Genomic DNA, 5,972 nt, shown 5'->3' on the forward strand with positions numbered 1-5,972 from the left:
TTAAAAGCATCTCTTTTTAAAAATACCTCTCCATTTCATATGACTCTTCTTTTTAAAAACTTCCCATCGCTAAAGAACGTACGGGGGGGGGGGGGAACCTGAGAGTAGGAGAAAGAAATATCTTCTCCCATGTGGTGGCAGAGGGAGTGATGGATATTAGAGCTGGGTGATACCTGGTTTTCAACATTGTGAAATTTATCTGTTTTAGACCCCTAAGCAGTAGCACTTGCCAGGACATTATACCGTTCACCTCTACATAGTTACATTATTTCAGACATCATGATATATCAGTATATCACAATGTTTACCTGGTGATTTATCACCATGTTGAAAACCAGACCTAACACACACATATTGATTCACAATATATTGCCAGATTATGGAACCAATATTGCGATATTATTTATTTGTTGAATTTACCGTATTTTTTGCACCATAACACTCACTTTTTTTCCTCCTAAAAAGTAAGGGAAAATGTCTGTGCGTGTTATGGAGGGAATGCCCACGGGTGGCATGCCTACGGATTTTCCTCCTCTAAAAACTACGTGCGTGTTATGGTCGGGTGCGTGTTATAGAGCGAAAAATACGGTATATACCACCCTATACCCGGAGGTCTCAGGGCAGTTATGGACTTCAAACTGGTTCTGGATGATATACTGATATATCACACAGCCCTGATGTTTATATAAAGAAGAAGAATAGAATTGTTGGGGAGTAAGCGGGTGGCGCTGTGGTTTAAACCACTGAGCCTAGGGCTTGCTGATTGGAAGGTCGGCGGTTCAAATCCCTGCGACGGGGTGAGCTCCCGTTACTCGGTCCCTGCTCCTGCCAACCTAGCAGTTCGAAAGCATGTCAAAATGCAAGTAGATAAATAGGTACCGCTCCAGCGGGACGGTAAACAGCGTTTCCATGCACTGCTCTGGTTTCGCCAGAAGCGGCTTAGTCATGCTGGCCACATGACCCAGAAAAACTGTCTGTGGACAAATGTCAGCTCCCTCGGCCAGTAAAACGAGATGAGCGCCGCAACCCCAGAGTCATTCACAACTGAACTTAACTGTCAGGGGTCCTTTACCTTTACCTAAGGGACCCACAATGCAGAGATCTTTCACCCAATGTAGGGCTCAAACCCACAACCTTGTGGGTCTCTCGCTCTACTGACTGAGCTATCACACAAAGCCTTGTATGTAGCCAGTTATTCGGATTCCTTCCCACTCTCTTCTCAATGCTTGGGGGTAGATTGAAATATAGCCATCTCTTATCCACACTGCTTGCCTTACAAGCTGGGTTTATAGAGGTAATAGTCATTTAAAACTTTGGAGAGCAAGGCTGTTCCTTGGCTGCCATATGAAAAACATACCACAACCACTTTTAGTTATTTTTTATTTGTTAAAAAGCAAAAAGAATTAGGTGGAGAAAGAGAAAGGGCAAAATATGGGGAATAAGCAGCAGAACCTCAAAAAACAGGTTGTGACAATGGTATTTCCAGTGAGCAGGCAGAAGCCAGGGCAAGACTGCAAGAAAGGCATTTTGACTTGTACAAAGTAACCCAGTGAGGCCTAGTCTACGGTTTGCAAGCACTTCAGACTGCAGCTGCGGGGACTGCATTTTCCTTTTTTTAAATAAACAAAACACCAAACTGATCCCCTACCTTAACGACACTTTGTAAATAGAGCCCATGTGATGTTGTGGCAAAGCGTATTTATCTTAACAGCATTTTAATCCTGTTCTTCAACCAAAAACGACTCCCGAGCCCCAGAGCGGCTTATAAGTATCAGTGATAAGACTAAGAGTAGTTAACATGTAAGAGTATTTGACTTAGACCACTTGGCTACAAAGATTCCTGCATGACCGTCTCGCGGCCTGACCTACCTCAGAGGGTCGTGGTGAGGATTAAACAGAGGGACCATGTATTCTGTCCGTAGCTCTTTGAAGGAAGGGCGGGATTTTTTAAATAGAAAATGTAACAAACAACAGGAGAAGAGATGGACGAGGCCCTTCTTATGGAAGATAGGTTTCTATCAGGGCTTCCTGATAGACAGGACTTCCCAAACTATGGTCCACAGACAACCAGTGGCTCACAAGCTTGAGGTTGGGAGACGGCACATCCATCATATTAAAAAGCCATGTTGCTTTTTAATTTGCGTTTTAATCACTGCTTTTCTTTCTTATGGCTTACTGTATTGCAGTTTGAATTCTACACAACAAAATACAATATATAAGAAATAAAAGCAGCAAAAAAACCAAACCAAAACCCAACCTTCCCTAGAAATCATACAGTATCTAGTGTGGCACTACACTGGGAAGAAAAATAATCAAGTCAGCAATTTTCCAGTGGTTTGCAGAGAGTGGTGGTGGTGGTGAGGTTGGGGAACTACTGTTTTATTTACAAGGAGGTTTGTTTGTTTATAAGCAGACTTTCAAATAGGGCATTCCCCAGCTACGATCTGTAACGGCACAGTTCACTCTGTCACTTTGTTGTGTACAGAGCCAACCTTAGAGACAGTCAGCATATTGTGCTAAACAAAGGCAGAATTCTGGACTATAGTCTGTTGGTCCAGGGTGGGAGAACTACCGTCTGCTAAACCTTTCACGCTGATGGGCTAGCTTTCTAAATGCAGGGAAGGGTGGGGTGGTTTTTTTTTAAGGGGTGGGGTGTTTTTAAACATGGTATCATACCACTTCATTCAGTGTGACAAGTAGATTGGCTCCAAGGGGCATTGAGAAAAATTTAGCATATATGAGGCTAGACATGGGCGCATAAGTGTGAGCATATGTTGAATGGTTCAGGCGCTGCAGGGCATAATTAAATCTGGGTATTGGCTGTTCGGCTTCTCGTTTCCAGGCCGCCCGCCCTGCCCCAGACTCCACCAAACCTCATATTCTGTCACACGAGCTCCCAATTCATTCCCCGCACACCCACTTTTAGTTTCTTGGATGTTGGACTCCGTTATTTATTATCTGTTTGCAAGTGACTGGTTACAGAATCTCTCTCTCTATATATATATATATATTACTTAATAAAGACATTTGATTGATTCTCAGCATCCTAACTGGCTGTATTTTTAAACAGCATTAGCTACTAGCACCCCAATTTGCTCTGCGTGGGACCCCTTGCCTTTTTCTCGACAATGGGGATAGATGCCAAGCCCCCCCCCCCCTTGTCACAACCTGGCCCATCTATTACTCCTGGATCCTGCCTGGCCTCAGCTCCTCTTTGCAGATGGTGTACGAGCTATGCCAGAAAATCCAGAATTTCCTCTCCCCCGCCATTCACCTCACCTCTTCTCTCTTTCAAAACCCAGTGTTCCCGCCCCCCTCCTTTCCCTATTATTTCCTCTTGGTCTACCGTCCGCCAATATGGACTTCCAAAGCTCTGCTGTCTCTCAGGAGACGGTTGCTTAGGAACAGCAAGAGGGGTACGTATGGATTCAAAGCAGTAGCGTGTGAGACAGCCCACGGTAAAGAGAGGTTGGCTGCAGGGGAGGCAAACGGGAAGAACCCGCAATGAGAACTGCAATGAGCAAGGGAGAACTGCAGGTTTTCTGAGCAGCTTCTCTTGGCTACATCACAACGCCCGACTGGAACCCATCACTCAGCTCCCGCCAGCAACGCACCATCATTTCAGGGTCGCGCCAAGGTTTTGGCTTGGGATTGCTTGAAACACCCCTTCTCCACATCCCAAATAATCTACCACATAGGGGAGGGAATTATGGCAGTTTACAAGCAGCTGGTATGTTTGTACAGTTTGTTTCCAGAATTTTGCTTTTCGAAGGATTTTAGGGAAAGAGGAGGCTGTGCTAAAGAGCACGAAGATAAGGGAGAGTTGGTCTGTAGGGCAAAAGAAGTCTGTATGTGCTGCCCCCTGAAAGAAAGAAGCACTAGTTATTCAGCTCTGCAACTATGGGATGATTCAAAAACACCACCAAATATTGAAGCCCTGCTCCCAGTCTTCCTTTCTTCCAAGATTGTACCAAGCCCATGTGTTTTCACACTAAGTGGTTTTGCAGCCATAAGGTCTAGAAACTTGTCATTACATCTTTCTTTCTTTCTCTTTCTTTCTTTCTTTCTTTCTTTCTTTCTTTCTTTCAAGAATGAAAGCTCTGTATGAGATGAGGGGTAATATTTTGAAGGTGTTGACCTCTAGGCAACATTTCTAGTAAAATCATGTGTCTAATGTAATCCCAGCGGTGCAGAAAACAGAAATGTACGTGGCGTTGGGCAGTGATATCGCTAAACAGGTCCCCCCCCCTTTTTTAATTGCTGAGATTTCACCAGCTCATACATTTCCATCCATAAGGGTTGCAAACGTGCTCATTTTTAAAATAAAACGAAGGCAGCAGTCCCTGCACCCAGCCAAATTCCATGCTGGGTGCCAAGATCTCTATCTGCGTACAGTATCATGTGACTGCACAGAAATTATGCTTTGATCTCCCACACCAGGGTTTGTGTCTCCACTCGAATGGACTTAAGAACAAAAGCAGAGCCTGCTGGATCAGGGCAATGGCCCACATAGGCCAGCATCCTGCTTCCACAGTGGCCAACCAGATGTCTATAGGAAACCCCAGGAAACCTTCCAGAGGAGGGCAACCAAAATGGTCAAAGGCCTGGAAACGATGCCTTATGAGGAACGGCTAAGGGAGCTGGGCATGTTTAGCCTGGAGGAGGTTAAGGGGTGATATGATAGCCATGTTCAAATATATAAAAGGATGTCACATAGAGGAGGGAGAAAGGTTGTTTTCTGCTGCTCCAGAGAAGCGGACACGGAGCAATGGATCTAAACTACAAGAAAGAAGATTCCACCTAAACATATGAAGAACTTCCTGACAGTAAGAGCTGTTCGACAGTGGAATTTGCTGCCAAGGAGTGTGGTGGAGTCTCCTACTTTGGAGGTCTTTAAGCAGAGGCTTGACAACCATATGTCAGGAGTGCTCTGATGGTGTTTGCTGCTTGGCAGGGGGTTGGACTTGATGGCCCTTGTGGTCACTTCCAACTCTATGATTCTATGATTCTATAAACCCCTGTGGTTCCCTTCAACTGGTATTCAGAGTAAGCATCATTCACGTCACAGAGCAGCAAAAAAAAGGGGGGGCAGGGGACAACACATTCAGGGAAGCAAACCTGGTACTTTCAGAGAGTTTTGGACTACAATTCCCATCAGCCCCAGCCATTGACATGAGAATGATGGGAATTGTAGCCTGAAACACGTGGAGCGTACCGCATTCGCTACACGTTCTCTATAAAAGGGCAGGGTGATAAAAAGCACACCACAAAGATCAACATCAGCAGCACTGCCTCATTTGGTCCAGCGCCAAGGGCCTTCTGGTGGTTCTCTCGCTACGAGAAGCCAAGTAACAGGGAACCAGGCAGAGGGCCTTCTCGGTGGTGGCGCCCACCCTGTGGAACGCCCTCCCACCAGATGTCAAAGAGAAAAATAGCTACCAGACCTTTAGAAGACATCTGAAGGCAGCCCTGTTTAGGGAAGCTTTTAATGTTTAATAGATTATTGTATTTTAGTGTTCTGTTGGAAGCCGCCCAGAGTGGCTGGGGAAACCCAGCCAGATGGGTGGGGTATAAATAATAATAATAATTATTATTTTTATTTATATCCTGCCCTCCCCAGCCAAGGCCGGGCTCAGGGCTGCTAACAAGCAATAATAAAAACAAGTTGAATGAATACAACTTAAAAACAAGATTAAAATACAACATTAAAATATTGAAACATTAAAATATTAAAATCCAGCCTCATCACAGGAGGAGAAAGGAAAAAGAAATAGGGGGAGGGAATCAAATTGGCTCCAAGCCAAAGGCCAGGCGGAACAACTCTGTCTTACAGGCCCTGAGGAAAGAAATCAGATCCTGCAGGGCCCTGGTCTCATGAGGCAGAGCGTTCCACCAGGCTGGAGCCAGTGCTGAGAAGGCCCTGGCTCTGGTTGAAGCTAATCTAACTTCCTTAGGCCCCAGGAACCCTAGGG

General features: G+C 45.2%; 1 long non-coding RNA gene across 1 annotated transcript in view; it reads right to left on the bottom strand.

The window, feature by feature from the left end:
- Nucleotides 1–5,972, bottom strand: part of LOC309525381 — a 189,785-nt gene that overhangs the window by 164,673 nt on the left and 19,140 nt on the right. The window lies entirely within an intron of this gene.

Source organism: Podarcis vaucheri, assembly GCF_965113315.1.
Source record: "Podarcis vaucheri genome assembly, chromosome: 2".
NCBI classification, from domain to species: domain Eukaryota; kingdom Metazoa; phylum Chordata; class Lepidosauria; order Squamata; family Lacertidae; genus Podarcis; species Podarcis vaucheri.